Below are 15769 nucleotides of genomic sequence, written 5' to 3' on the forward strand. Positions count from 1 at the left end.
GATGCCTGCACAACGCCCCACAGCTCCACGGTGTCACCTCTGCAGAGGGAGGAGGGCCTGGCTGGGCTGTGGCTCCAGCCTGTGTGTTTTCCATGATGGTGCTGAAGGGTCATTTTCATCAGAGCCCATCTCCAACATCAAGAAAACATGGAGCTTTGGTTTTGTTTTGCTTTAATTTATAGTCCTGGGACAGTGTTACAGAGCATGAGAGAGGAAGAAAAAATAGGAGGCAAGTATATAAATAATCGCAATTAATCTGAAGGTCTAATGGCCTGCCTGCCTGCCTTCTTCTGTAATTTACCATATGCTCTAGTACTTGTGTGAGGTTCCCTGGCTCATGTGTTGTTAGTTTATGTAAGTGTGCACAGACCTTTGGCAAATTTGTATTTTTATTATGTAGAAGCTAACATTTAGCTTTCTTGTTGAGGGTATGTTGTAGCATATGTTAGTGTTTATGTTGCAGGGAAAATGAATCTCTTGACTAGAAAATATCTTCTTCTACTATTCTAGTGATTTGTTATTTTGACCTTTTTTGTAATGATGTTTTGTCAATAGCAGAGCTGAGTGGGATGGACCAGGTAAAGGCTAGTCATTTGTGTGTGACACACATGGTATATCGTTTCTTCTGGGTTCTTGAGGGGATAATCACATCCAGATATGATTCAGAAGGTCAACCTGAATTGGAGGGAAATGATTTCTCAGAAGCGGGTATGAAATAGGATGTAGTTTGGTTTCCCTTTTTTTCTTTCCCTCCCCCAGTTTAAGTTGGAAAAATGTATTACAGGGATGCTATGGCTTTTTTTGCTTGGTTTTCTGTGTATATATGTTACCCTCAGCAAATTTTTTTTCAAGAGAATTTTATTTTTAGCTTTTTCATTGAAGAATCTTCAATGTTTTCAGTGGGAAATATGTTTACATCATTGATATCTGTTTTCTCCAGGGCCAGTAAATAGGATCACACAATATGTTATTAATGGACCAAAGCCAATGTGACATGCTGTGATTTTCCAGAATTAGTGAGGAAAAACATATTTAATGCTAGCAGAAGTTTGAAGGGCTAAAAAGTTTGGGGTCTATTTTTTCCCCAACACCCTGTGTGAGAAATGGAAGAAACTTCTCTGAGCTCCATGGTACCTGGATTTGGCATAAAACTTAAGCCAGCCCTAATGGCTGGCATGCAGCCAAAGAAGAAGGGAAGTCTGTGTACTGGGCTCCTCTTGTGTCCTGAGACTGAAGTGTGTCCTCTGTAGTCCCACAACTGGAAAGAGTGGGCACAGCTTGGAATAACTCTCTGACACTGCTCCCATGTCTGGAAAAGACATCTGCATGCTAAAGGGGAGAGTGGGAGAGGTCTGCCTTTTGCCTTGGTTCTCACTGATTTTATTTTACATCATTCCCATGTGCTCTGACCCTTGGTTTGTTTTTGGAAACATCTCTCCTGTATTCACAGAGAAGTCTGATTTCATTATCTGCAGTCCTGTGACTTTGTTCAGGTCAGATTCAGTAATTATTGTCTATAAGTTAATAACTGTGGGTTTTTATGACCTCATGTGATGTCTAAGGCAATGCATTTGAATTCATAATGAAAAGTGATAAAAGGTACTTTTGCCTGTGTGACTATTTGCTTCTGCACTTGAAGCACCATGAGTATTGTTGATTGTGAGTACCATGCCAACTAGATCATGAAAAAGTGGGGAAATCTTTTCAGTTCAGACATGAATTTTCCTTGGCCTCCATATGCATATGGAAAATTTTCTCTTTATTTCCTGCCACCTAGCTTTGACTGCAACAGAGATGTGTGCATCTAAAGCTACGCTCTCTGTCTTGAAAATAATGGGACATATTGTGATGAACATCCAAAATAATTACTACTACAAGGATCAAAAAAGAAATGGTTCAAATATGCTTTTAAGTTTGATGTGACAGTATTTACAGAAATGAATGTTTCCTGAATCTCTACAAGTCATGTGTTTCAGAACTGCTGAACGTAGTATGAAAGACCCTGACACTTAATGATTTATAGCACCACGGTGTTTCTGTACAAGCTGCAGCCCAGTATCTACCAAGTACAGAACATGACCTGGGCAACAGGGAACCAAAACCTCATTTAGTTATATAGAAGCCTAAATTGAACAGTGATTGAAAAATCACCCGGATCTTGAAATGAGTCTTGTAGCCAGCTCAGCAGCAAGGGAAAGATTTTGGATGTAAAGAGTGTGTTTTTGACCAGGTTCAGACTGTGCTGAAGCTGGGACAGCTGGATTATGTCAGCTCCCACTCCAGGGAAGTCTGTGAGAAAAGACATATCCATAAACTGGTAACTGTCCTTTTCTCCATTTTTAGCTGTTTTTTTTTGTCTTTGGATGCATCAGAACATCAGGAGCAGGTTTTTGTTTCTTTCCAGAGTGTTTAATTGTAGCCATCCCTTCAGTGCTTTCTACTGTGATATCAGCAAACACAAATATTGCTTCCAAATGATTTGCCAAAAATGGCAAGAAAACAGCAAATTTGAAGTTCTCTGGCATAAAGCCATACATATGAATTCTCATTAGCTAATATTTTCTGGGTTTTGGTTTTCTTTTCCTTTAAGTGAAAATTTGTTAACCCAGTGAAAATAGTATGTCATGTACTTCCCTGACTGGCATGTAATGGAGATATTGACATGAAACTTGTGTTTGATGGGCAAAAATACATGGGGGAAAGTGTCTGTACAACTGCAACAACTTTTTTATGGTGCATGACTAGCTTTCATTCACGTTGTGAAAACATGAGAGTAAACAGAAGGCTTGAATATTTTGCTGCAAGGGTTTTCCTACAGTTTTGCTTTTTCTTTCTTCGGTGCTTTCTGGCACGCAGCGCAAAGAGGGATGCTTACCTAGGAAATGCTAGATTGTTTTGTGAGTAAAATACTGAGGAGAAAGATCACATCTTCACTGTGGAAACTGCAATGTTCAGTCTCCAGTGTCTTTTAAGTACTTACCAGATGCTGCAAGGGAACAGCTATTAAGAATGCACATATTAATACAGCCTGCTCAGCCTGTTCTTCTTGGATGTGTGTCAGCACATTCTGGGTGTATCCCCCAAATTGGAGCCACACACCTTCAAGCTGTCTTAATCAGGGCTTGAGGGATTGGCTCCTACCTTTGTTTTCTAGGAATGTTTTCTTGTGACATGGGGTCTTTGCAGGAGTGCTTTATAAGCTGAAATCCTAGAAACATGGAGTTTTGTTTTCCTAACATCTGCCACCGAGCATTCTCCATGACCAGCTTTCCTACACAAAAAAATGGTGTCCTGCAGTACAAACCAATGCCTTCTAATCTCTCTGTGCTGCCTGAGATTTATCTCATCTCCTGTTTTCCCTTTTCTTCAAAGCTCTTGGAGGAAAACATTTCTTTATAATTTTGTTCCTCCCGGTCAGGGTCAATGCTGGTGCTGATAGCCCTGACTGAGCAATCTATTCTGAGACAGAGATGTAAACCCTACTCAAAAAAAAAAAAAAAAAAAAAAAAAAAATTAAAAAAATATACAGGGCAAGGAGTTATAGCATATAATGGTTTTGTACATTGAAACCACAAGGGTTTCAATGTACAAAAATTCTGTGATCTTAAATAGAATTTAAGAATAGCTGCACCTTGAATCCTTGATCCATGGCAGAGATACTTATCCTGTGTCTACACCACAGTAACTATGTTTTTTCAGAAAGCTATACTTGTTGACAGTTTATTCTATGCTTTCTAAGCACATATTGAAGAGGTTTTGGGTTGTTCTGAATAACCAGCCACGTCAACAAACCAAACTGTTACACAGATCTCTACTTCTGTGGAAATATATCATGTGCTGGTACATCTGACCCACTAGGCATCATTTAATGCAGTTAAAATCTTCCCATATAAGATTTATTCTGTGCAGATTCCAACTTTGCAACACAATGCATTTCAATTTTAACACATTGTTCCTACTTAGTCTAGCAGTAAAACGATTGCACTGGCTGGAAACAGCTTTCTTTAACATCTTTAAACCAGAAACATCTGAAGTTGACAAAGTGTTTGTGGCATCTCTTGTTTCTTGCTATTTTTCTCGATAACTAGGCTCTGGGGAAAAGTCTTCAAATCCTTAAACAAGCTGAAGAAAATAATTCCCTCTGATTTGCGCTCCTCAGTGGAATCTCTTCACTGCTAGCTCCATACTTGGCAGTGGATGAGCCACACAGAGGGCATCAAGAACTGCTCTGTTTGCAGGAAGGGCACTCACTAGGGAAAAGGCTCTGTGGCTGCACTGGCTGGAGGAGGAATATTTGTCTTCCTGATGAAGCTTCCTTGGCTTGAGCAAAGGTATATGTATATTTCCAGAAACATACATATAGCTTCCAGCTTCCAGAAAAGCTTGGAAGGATGCCTGATCTGGGGAAAAAAAAAAAAAAAAAAAAAAGAGCCTTCCAGATTTTGGTTTCTTCCCTTTCCAAGGGAAAAACTGAGGGATCGATATAGTTGGTGCTTGACATTTTACACAGCAGTGTCAGGCACTAGCAGCTCTTCACTCCCCAAGAATAAGTGTAACAGCTATGATTTAGCACAATGTTGCCAAATGTTCCCATTTTACCTTTTTATGATCCATCTAAACATTCACACCAAATTTGCTACCATGAACTCTGAACATAATTTTGATTATGGGCCAGAGAAGTACAGCACATATAGCCTCTTGGAAACTTCTACTACAAAACACTTGCTTAACTCCTTACTGCACTTGTACTAATAGAAAAAATGAATCACAGTAATATTTTGCATCATGGTTGTACCTGGCAACCAAAGAGCTTCAAGCATTTATGAAGTAACTAGATTTACTCTATATTTCTCCAGGTATCTGGTTTTTTCCAATTTGTATAAGATCACAGTGAGTAATTCCTTTTACAGATTTGAGCTTTTTCTCATTGTAATGAGTCCAGCCCAGCACTTCATTCACTTGTTAGGTGGGTGTTATCTAGAGAATTACTGCTGAGCAATTTTGATTTTATATCAATCTTGGTCTTTATACTGATCATCTTTACTCAGTGCATGGTAAGACCCTGGAACAAGTTTCCCAGAGAAGTTGTGGATGCCTCATTCCTGGAATTGTTGAGGGCCAGGTTGGGTGGGACCCTGAGAAACCTGATCTAGTAAGTGACATCCCTGTCCATGGTGGAGAAATTGAAATTACATGATCTTTAAGATCCCTTCCAATTTACCCATACTATGATTCTGTGAATATGTGCCTAAAATTTACCTGAAAATTTAGGATACATCATGAAAAGGGAATGCAGAAAATGTGCACATTTTGGAGGTATTTGCATAACAATAGTTACAAATCCTGTGTTAAAAAACCTGAGGCCAAATCATGGTACTCCTTTGTTTTTCCTTATATCTTTTAATACCACGCAGCATCTTTGTGACAGAGAGCTGGAACTGTCTTCAAACTCTTGTCATTACATGATAGTTCCTCATCTGGTAGAGCTTGAATGAGAACAGATGCACGCAAAAAATGTAAGGAAAGGAAATGCATGCAAGGAAAGATTTCCAAATGTTTCTGTGCACATCCAGGGCTAGTGATGTGTTGGGGGCTCTGCAGGCATTCTCCAGGCAACACTCACTCCTGCTCTACCGCTGAGCTGATCCTCCAGCTCTCGCTGCTGAAGAATTTTTTTATGTTACTTCTCCCCTTTTTCATCTATGGAGAGGCACACTTAAAGGACATCATTAAAAACTCTGGAGCACTTGAACATTTGTGCAAAAGAAAAGATGCCAGTTAGCAACAATACCTCACGCAAACAGTCATATGTGTGTGTGCCCTCGACAGGTATCAGAAACCTCAGAAAGCCATTCATACAAATGCTTCTCATTTTTCCCAGAGGCAGAGAACATACTGTCAGTTTAGCTTTTACGAATTGCTTTAAGTTGGAAAGAGTCAATGGACCAAGCTACATTGTGCTGTGGGTGGGTAAAGCTTCTGTGAAAGAAGCACTCACTCTCCTCATTGATTTTTTTCTTGCAGCATGAATTTGTTCCACTGTCCCTAGCTCATGAGACTCTTTTCCAGTCTCTCTCTCTCTTTCCTATTTATGTCTTAATTCACTGCTGTCATGATTTATACTAGCAATACAATGTGCAAGACATGAAAATCTATATATCTATCATACCCCTGTCTGAATGCTGGGATATGACATTTCAAAATTATTTTTTCCGTATACATTTATCATACATTTTTTTTTCAAAAGGAGACACTGTGAATTGAAACAGACTGAAGATGGCCCAACATCTCTGCTATCCTATTTCATGTACTCCATGTGGTTCATGGGGTAGAAATAGGGACAGTGTTGTGGTTTAACCCCCACTAGTCACTGGCTGCCTCCCCCACCAGTGGGATCAGGGAGAGCTTCAGAAGGATAAAAGGTACAGAACTTGTGGGTCAAGATGAAGGCAGTTTAATATGGGAAGCAAAAGCCATGCACACAAGCAAAGTAAAATAAGGAATTAATTCACTACTTCCCATGGGCAGCCAGGTGCTCAGCCACTTACAGGAGAGCAGGGCCCCATCATGGGTAAGAGTGAGTTGGGAAGACAAATGCCATCACTCCAAATGTCTCCCCCTTCCTCCTTCTTTCCCCACTATACATACTGAGCATGATGCCATATTGTCGGGAATGTCCCTTTGGTCAGTTTGGGTCACCTGCTCTGGCTGTGTCTCCACCCAGCCTCCCATTTACCCCCAACTTCCTCATCAGTGTGGCAGCAAAGCATAGAAGGCCTTGGGTCTGCATAAGTTGTGCTCAGCAATAACAAAAACATCTGTATATTATCAATCAATTCAGCATGAATCCAAAACCTAGCCCCGTACTAGCCACTGTGAAGAAAATTAACTCTACCCCAGCTGAAAGCAGCAAAAGGAAGCACTGCTCTGTTGCAGTTCTATGCTCCTTTGGCCAATATTGTGGAGGTAAATATTTTATGATTCTTGCAGAGATTAAGGGAGGTACACGTAGCATGCTATCCATCAGTGGCAATTTGAGGTTTAGTGTCAACGTAAATTGTTCTTTAGGGAAGAGTAAGGATCTGTGCTGGCTTGTACCTGCAACTGACCGATCTTTATCAGCCTTCTGACAGTCCCACAGAGACAACTAGTTGTAATTAGCTCATTTAATATTGATTAAGTCTTTGGACAATTAATCAGAATTAATCAGGGTTCCATGGTGTTTTAGAGTTCTGAAAATATGTACGTAAGAGCTTGGGATTCCTGAGTGTGCAGAAGGAAGCATGACATGAACGCTGTCCCAGGAACTGCATGGAGTTTCATCTCTTGTGGAGATTTGAAAACATGTAGAAACTTTTTAAAGAAATATTTTGCTTCCTCTCCCTCGTCATCACATCTCTATTCAGTGTGACTCTGGGACAGGTTGAGCATAAATAACAAAACACACTGAGACAAACAGTTCTTAAAAATTTTTCTGCACAATCTTAGATCTTTCTTCTCTGGTCACACCTGCTAGCAAAGTCCTGCCTCCCAGAAGCTGTAAAGCAGTGGACCCTGAAATTAGGTGTTGATCTTATTACTGAAGCCGTTGTGCTTTTTTCCATACATCCACATATTGGTAGTTACACTTGTTCTTTGTAATTTAATTTTAGGCATACGATAATCTTGTTGGACTAAAAGCTTGTGTCTCTTTGTGTGTGTGTGTGTGTTTGGGTTTTTAATTTTTTTTTAAATAAAACATGAGCTGTACTGTTAGATGCTAGGCAAGAAAGTTGTAGTACAAGAACCAGATTTAAATTTGTTGTAAATCCTTTTATATTTTTAATGTGTGTTAAAAGTGGTAAAAATTTTTGAATGGAAAACAAGCCTTTAATACAACTGGGATCTAGTTAGAAATACTTTTCACTTTTTTTGGTTTTAATTGTTTTCTATGTGGATCTCCTGAACACAGTAGATATCTAGATTTTGTTTCCTTAGGTGTTTGTGTGTTTTAGAAATCAAATTTTTTTCAAGTGTAAATTGGTTTTTGAATTAGGAAAATAAGTCAACCCTTATATTTTAGATTGTCTTTTGCAAGACTTTGTAATGTACATTTTTCATGAAAGAAATCACCTGCTATTCTCCCCATTCCCAACTATTTTTTGACTAAGTTACGCTTGGATTGGAAATATTATGAAGAAATAATTTGTGATTGTGCAGGCAGTGTGATAGATAATTTAGAAAGAAAAAAAGTCAGACAACTGATTAATGCTCTAAAAATAAGTTATAGCTAAATGCTGAATATCTCCTGGATTTGCATTAATTCTGTTTATATTAGATCTAAGCTTAGTACTAATTATATTAGTAGCAGTAAGTCTAAAATTCAAATATATAGTGATGTGGAGCAAGTCAATGACTTATCGGAACAAGAGTAATTAGGGGAGTAATTAATTGGACCATGCTTAAGGGTTTTTTTCAGTCAAAGTATTTAAACTAAATATGCTGTTCTTTATCCCATCATAACGAATTGTTCACAAAATGTATATGCTACATTCTGCACTGACATATGGCTTCTACCTCATGCCATTAATAATGTGGTTAATATCCATAATTAATTAAATACTTTTGGTACACTATCCCCTCTAAGTCAATGAGTAGAACTGGATATAATTTGAAGATTCAGTGGTTTCTCCTCTGTGTTTCAATTTTCCCCTGAAGTAGGCAGAGATACCTGGGTTAAGAGGCTGAAGTTTTGTTGAACTTCCTCCATTTTTTGTGTGAAAGTACCCTGACATGTAATTAAGAGTGAGGCATTTGTGAATTTTAAGGATTTTAAAATTATTGCCAAAGACATGTTATTTGAGACTCATTTTGCCATAGGTCTTATTGTCTGAAAGATTTAAGAGTAACTTTTTAAATGAGAGTCCTGAAAAGGTATTTAGATTAGATTTAATATGACAGTTATTTGTTCTGCTAACAAAGGTCCCATGGCCTATGAAAAACATTAAATGAGGATTAGCACAGATGTAGTAAATTTAGAAGTAAATTTAGAAATCATTGATGAAAACATTGCAAAGAATCGTTTGTCATTTGTGATTACTGCAAATATACTAACATCATTAATGTGACCATCTACTTATAAATCCAGCAGATTTTGTTCAATTCAGAACAGTATGCTTCTGAATATGGCCAGCCAAATCAACTGAGCTTTTTTATGCAGTGTTTAAATTATGGCCATTTCACAACTGTGCGTAGGTGCTCTTACTGCAGACATACTGTCACTTACCTGGTCTGCAGATGGAAGAGGTAACTGTACACTGACTTGGAGATCAGGTACATCAAGTGATGCCTCTCTGCAAAACAAAACTGTCTCAAACCAGACATTTCAGTCTCTTCTGGAAGCCTCCAGTGAGAAGCTATTTGTATATTTGCACATGCTTAGTGGGACTGTATTGCTCAACTGAAGCGGTTATATGCAGAAAGTTGCTACAACTTCCTTGCTCAGCCTGGAGAGTCCCACTTCCCTGCCTCAGTGACATCCTCTGTCCTCTGCAGAGAGCACAATTAAACCTTGCAGGAGTTATCGGTGGTGTGCAGTTCATAATATTCTATTAAGTATCTGCTGGGGACAGCCTGTGCTAATTGACAAGGTAAGGCCAAGTGGAACTGTTGTTGTTGTTCCATTTTGGACTGTGCTAAACTGATCTCCTGTGCTCCTGTTCTCATTTCTTTGGACAATATGATTTATGATGCAACTTGCTCAGGAGATGCTAAGTATTTTGATCTCTGAGGCTAATCAGTGAAGGATGCCTTGACTTGAAGGCTGCTGGAAGGAATAAAAAGAAAAGAGAAAAAAAGAGGGTTGATGGCATTTCTTCTAAAAGGTCTTTTCATGGAAGAATGGGAAATGGAAGGGGTGGGCCCAATGATTTTCTTCTCTTTGTGTATGTGCAACTGTTTTCAGTTGATTGGCTTTTTTGAGAGATGACAGTCAGTATGAAGAAGGATCTGCTTTGCCAGCACCACAGTGTTCTGTTTCTCTTGTAGTATTTTAGGGACATAAGAGAAGAGACTTCATGGTTATTCCGCTCTATGTATCCAGCCAAACTTGTCCTCTGCTTTCTGCCTCAAATGAAGAGAAATGCTCTTTGTCTCTGCTGGTCAGTTAATGCCTCAGTGACATCCTGTCCTATTCTTCTCCTACTATTCCTGCCAATTTCAGGCTCACCAATTTTTTCCTGATGACAGGAGAATTCCCTAGTGTGCTGCAAGGAACAGGACAGGCAGTACACATGGTCTTGCCTTGAGGGCTGTAATGCAGCCTTGTAGCAGAATCTAGTAAGGATGTATTATTATAAGTCCTTAGCATGTTTATTTCACTTTTGATTCATATTTCTTCCAATCTTTTGATATTTAGCCTTGGGGTAGATGTATCGAAGGATGCAACTTTACATTGAATTAATGGGTATCTCTTTGCTGGTTAAGAAGTTAACAAAAAAGGAGTAGGTGTCACTATTTTGCTTATGGTGGGAATTTGACGACGCACTGAACCAAGCACAACACACTTCCAGAATCTTAACTAGTTTGATTGCACCATCGACACTGTTATTTCGACAGTCCCACTCTCAAGCATCTGGCATAATTGGAAGCAGCAGCCAGCAGGTATCAGATGTCAGTATGAATTGTCTCCTGCTGCGTGAGCACTGACTATGAAATTGATTTGCTGTCTTTTTTACACAGTTTTGTAATGAAAGTAATGTAAAGTCCCAAACAGACAAATTCTGCATTTGTGTACATACGGTTAAAATAGGCATATGTCTGAAAATTAGAGAGGGGGAAATATATCAAGAGAAAAGCAGGATGGCACCATCAGGCTGTGCTTCCTCACAGGTGATGGTGGTGGCAGTCCCTGCTATGTTTCTGAGCTAAATCAATAGCTGAAAACCAATTTCTTTTGGGTACTCGTATGGATCAAAAGCATAAAACATGAGAAAGAAGAACCCTTCAGTGAGTGAATTTTATCTCTCTACTTTACTCACCAGTGTTAATAAGGCAAGTGAAAAAGGCTTGGGAAACCAAGTCTGCAACCTGGAGCAAATTTTTCTCTTATTTTTCATCAGGAGGATCAAGGCCCCTAAGGTGAAAAAAATAAGTCTGAGCGAAGTCATTGGTAAATTTCTGTGGATTTACTATTGCCAGGATGTTGCCTTAGGGCACATCAGAAATAAACGACTATCAGTGGTTCAAGACGCTGTTGTGCAGAGCAATTTCATGTGTATAAAGGTAATGTTTCAGTGGCTGGAATCTTGACTACCAATTTGAAGAACTATAAGGGAGGATTAGACCAGGTATAAAAGAGATGCTATCATCCCAAGCCTTGAGAAAAGCCTTTGAGCAATCCTTAGGGATTGCTGACATCTAGATGATGGCAATAGGAGCACAGGATGCTGGGCTTCACTGGCAAGAACTGGTTGCCTTTTCATAAGCAGTTACAAGTGGCTATGAAACAACCATGTTTATTGGTCTCTTCCTCAGCTTGATGCAATACTTCGCTTTGAAACCAGAAGGCTTAATCAGCTCCTACTGTAATCAAATTATTCAAGATTTTTCAAAGAGAGAATTGCAGCAAATTCCTGTCGTCCTAAGAGGTCAAGGTCAAAAGCCTATTTAGAAAAATCAGCTTGAGTGTTGATTACTGAATGTGGCTGCCTTTTAGACAAGCACAATGGAGAAAAACACTCCCAACATCTGGTTCAATGAGGCCCAAGACCAGTGTTTAATTGTGTTTTTACTCTGACACCCAGTTGCATAGCAATAAGGGGGAGCATATGATACAATAATCTATATATAGGATAGGTGGAGCTGAACCTTTGACTTGAGGCCAGCTAGTCTGGTATTCCAATCTTGGTGCTGACATGAAGGCAGCCAGTAACCTTACGCGGTTTGCTTGAAGTTCTTCCTGAATTTCAGACCCTGTGTTGATGAAAGGACCGGTCTGTAACTGTCTTGGGATTGACAGTTGTCATAACATGATCCAGCAGGCAATTTCATACACAACCAGGGCATGGGTGCCCAGGAAAACTTTCCGCCCATTCAGGACAGGCACAAGATAATTTACAGGCTGCTTGACTCAGAGAACAGTCTTCCCACAGAAGTGAAAATATACTGCAGACTTCTTCCCTGCAGAGGGAAACCACCCTGGTTGGAGTCTGACCACAGGAAAGATGGAGGACAGCCACTTGAGCAGCTGGTCCTCTTCTTTTTCCCTCACAAGGCACAAGCAATGGTGCTATGGCTCATCATGATGCCTGGACTGCTTCCTTTCCCCAGCCACCTCCTGCCCTAGGTAGCACCTTGTTTTCTCTATTTCTGAGCCTATGAAGTAGAAGCGGATTTCAACAGCAAGAAGACAATCAGACGGCAGATCCTTTTCCTCACAACCAGAATTTCTGCCAGATTTTAAACCTATGCTTTGACCACAAAGATGAGTTGCAATTCCACCTGCAAGAGGGTGTTTTTATATGGATGATCTCTGCAGCTCACTCCCAGAGGGATGTGGTAGAAAGAAATCCTCCCACCTCTGTGTTGGAGCACTGCATAGGCTTGCTCAAACAGATGTTGCTGACTCAGCCAGACAAATTTGCTGTAATATTCTTTTCCTTATTTTCTTGGGAAGATTTCCTAAATTGTGCAGGTCTTCAACAGTAAGGAGGAGGAAGAGGACTCTATTCTTCTTACTGCAACAGAGAAAAATTGTATGTTTTACTAGAGAAAAACTTGTGTGTCATACTAGAGAAGCTGTTGCCTTATTACTCTGTCTTCATTGAAATTAGAAGTACAGAGACCCCAAACCATTTCTGTTTCTTAGCTAAGGAAGAAAAATCCCATAATTTATTTAAAGGGTGCTGTTACCAGAATCAAAATTTTTCATGATGGTGCCCTCATTGGTAAAGAAAAGAATTCCTGCAAGAAAAATACAAACCTGGATAAATTGAACTGCAGTCTTACAGCAATACATTTTATAATGCATTTAACAGACTCTTCCAAACTGCGTTCTTCCAGTGTGTTTCCTTCCCTTCATTGTTGTGCTGTGAAGGCAAATGAGTGGTAATGCTGGACATTGTGGTTTCTGAGACCCTGCTCCTACTACTCTGCACAGCACATGGCTGTCATTTAACAGTGACTATTGCTACTTTCCAATGTTCTCAGACCTTTATGAGGATTCAATAACCTGTGATTTTCAACAGTGGTTGAGTAGCTAAATCCAGTATGGTCAGTGAAGTCCCTTTCAGAAGTGTCATTTCTTCACTTCTTTCAGGTGACTGTTCAACTTTAACTTTTTTCTTCAGTTTCTTTCTCTTAAAAGGAATAGGCTAGTTCAGACCTCCTCCTGGATTATCTTTAAGAGAAATTTCAGGCGGATTAGTGTATGCAGCATGGTTAAAATCCTGGCTGCTGCTTGTTGGAAATGTAGTCTGCAGCTATTGTTTTAGTAGCAGTAAAACTTTTGGAACTCTGTGCCTTTTTTTGAATTTTTACTGTTTCTTTTATAACAAGTGTTACAGCATGCATATATGATGTCAAATTCCTCTTAAGAGCACTTGATTTTTAGAGACATGAATATGACACAGAGGGACATGAGAACCGGCTGTTGACTCAGTCTCTCAGTGCCCTTTTGTTTGTGCCTGTGACCTGGTCACATAGTACAAAGAGTTTCCTGCTGAACTACATGCAGCTGCCTGGCTGAAACGCATGTGAGAGCTTTATTTGTCCTGCCTGCAGCCCCAGATCTTCTTGGAACAGGCTTTCAAATTCTTCTCAATCTGGAGGTGGGTGATATCACTGTGCAGCCTTCCAAAGGATCCTGTCCTCTCTGGAATATACCATCAAGGATCTGCAGGGCATTAAAGCCTGCAATAGCCTGCCACCTATTTTTGTCAAGGACAGCAAATGTAAGTGGCAAACATAAACTGAGGCTTCACTTGTTCATATCCTTTTTTATAAAATTATTTTAACAGATTTACACACTCCCATACGCCCCTTGGAATCCCTCATACTGTTATCTGTTATGAAAACAACTTAGGCCTGCTTTTCCCTTTTCCCATTTTTTGATGGATAGGAGAGACCTACAGTTCTGTATTGATCCATCTGTTTCTTCAGATGGCTGCACCCCATTGCACCCCACCTGCAGCATGGTAGGCATGCAGCCCAGGAGGAGTCAGAAATGTTTGGGTCATGCCATGTGCCATGGCCTGCGTGTTCTGGGGCACTGGCAGGCTGGTCGGCAGTTTTAACTACAAGCAAAAATGCACCTTGCTCTGGCACAAGCTCGGGTGCCCAAAGGGAAGTGGTTATTGCTTGGATGGCACAGGTGCTTGGTTGCATATCCTGAGGTACCTCTGTACCACTGAGTGTCTGACCATACAGGGCCCAGACACCCTGACAGCTGAGCAGAGTCACACTTCTTGGTACAGAGCATCACTGTATGTCCCGGAATGAGAGGAGGCTATGGAAATAGACAGAAGAAAACATAAACACCCCACCAAATCATAAAAACAATCTACATGCCTCTCAGCAGCCTTAACTGAAAGAATACATTTTTCTAGCACATCCCATTGTTTTGCTTTATCTTAAGTGGGAGCCTGGTTTTGCATCTCACATTCTCCTGAAGTCAGCCATACCTCCCTTTACTGTCTCCTGATGCATGGAGCAACCCTCTTCCACCTCTCACATCTTTGGGTTTCTTACATCCCCATTTTGACACCAGCTAGTGGTCACATGAGAATGCAATATTAGGAAATGATTTGGTATATTTTTAGCAGGGCTCAGGCTGAAATAGCAATGAGAATGGAGGAGTGCCAGTCACACATGACCAACCAGCTGTCTATGGCCCACATTTTGGAAATCACTGATTCAAGTAGTTGGCAATAGGTTATGGAAAGTTTCCCTTTTAGATTGCTAGTTCAAGTTGACCCCAAACTATTCAAGGTAGGAAGGTCATCTTGGATGTACACAACTTTATGGTGGGTGAGTAGTCTTCATTCAGTTTCTCTGCCTTTTAATGCAAGAGAACTATTTCAATTGGAAGTGAATTTTGTGACTCCTAGCTACAGGGGCTGCTGAAAGATGAGTATGACTGGAATGGAGAGGCTGTCTGGCTGCAATGTGCTTCTTTCCTACTCTTTGGCATTTGGTCACACCGTGATAAGTGCTGAGCTCTTCTCTACTGTGTAGACAGAGGGGGAGCCATCTAGCAGGTCTAGCTCCATAAATTGTGATGTGACAGCCATTTAACAAAAACCTCCACATTAAAAATGTGAATCTTCTACCTTTTCCAACCTCTGTCATGCATATCTATTGGCTAGCACTTCTAGTTTACCTCCTTTCCTGTCTTCTTAATCCATGATATTTTAGGAGCCAATAAGTCCTTGTCAGCTGGTACCTATTGCTATATATGCATCAAAGGCAGCTGCCTGCTGGAGTTCTGCATGCTTCTGGGGTTATTTAACTACACATATTGAGTAGATCTTGAATTCCCTGTATGTCACCCATCTGTGAAATTCCCTGCACCAATTTCAACCAGGCTTGCTTTATTACATTCCCTCCTTGCCAGCCTAGCAACCTGCTCTAGTCTGCTTCCTGTCCCAGCTGAGAAGAGGGGACTATGTCTTTAATGTAAGTTGCCTGACTTCTTATGGTTTTCAGCTCCATTTCTCTTGCTGACTCTCAGACCATTACCGAGCATAGAAGAAAGTGAGATTAGGACTCTCTCAGGCCTCAGCACATGTAC

The 15769-nt window shown here is 40.2% G+C and overlaps 1 long non-coding RNA gene across 9 annotated transcripts in view; it reads left to right on the forward strand.

The window, feature by feature from the left end:
* LOC113459212 (uncharacterized) overlaps positions 1-15769 on the forward strand; it is a 93155-nt gene that overhangs the window by 17281 nt on the left and 60105 nt on the right. For 2 of the 9 annotated variants that reach the window (XR_012579547.1, XR_012579544.1), the window contains exon 1: positions 14855-15006. The exons of 1 other annotated variant lie outside the window; for it this stretch is intronic. This is a non-coding gene — a long non-coding RNA (uncharacterized LOC113459212). 6 more of the 9 variants (XR_012579546.1, XR_012579548.1, XR_012579545.1 and 3 more) reach the window with 5 other exon arrangements.

The sequence above is a fragment of the Zonotrichia albicollis genome, chromosome 3 (genome assembly GCF_047830755.1).
Source record: "Zonotrichia albicollis isolate bZonAlb1 chromosome 3, bZonAlb1.hap1, whole genome shotgun sequence".
Taxonomy (NCBI): domain Eukaryota; kingdom Metazoa; phylum Chordata; class Aves; order Passeriformes; family Passerellidae; genus Zonotrichia; species Zonotrichia albicollis.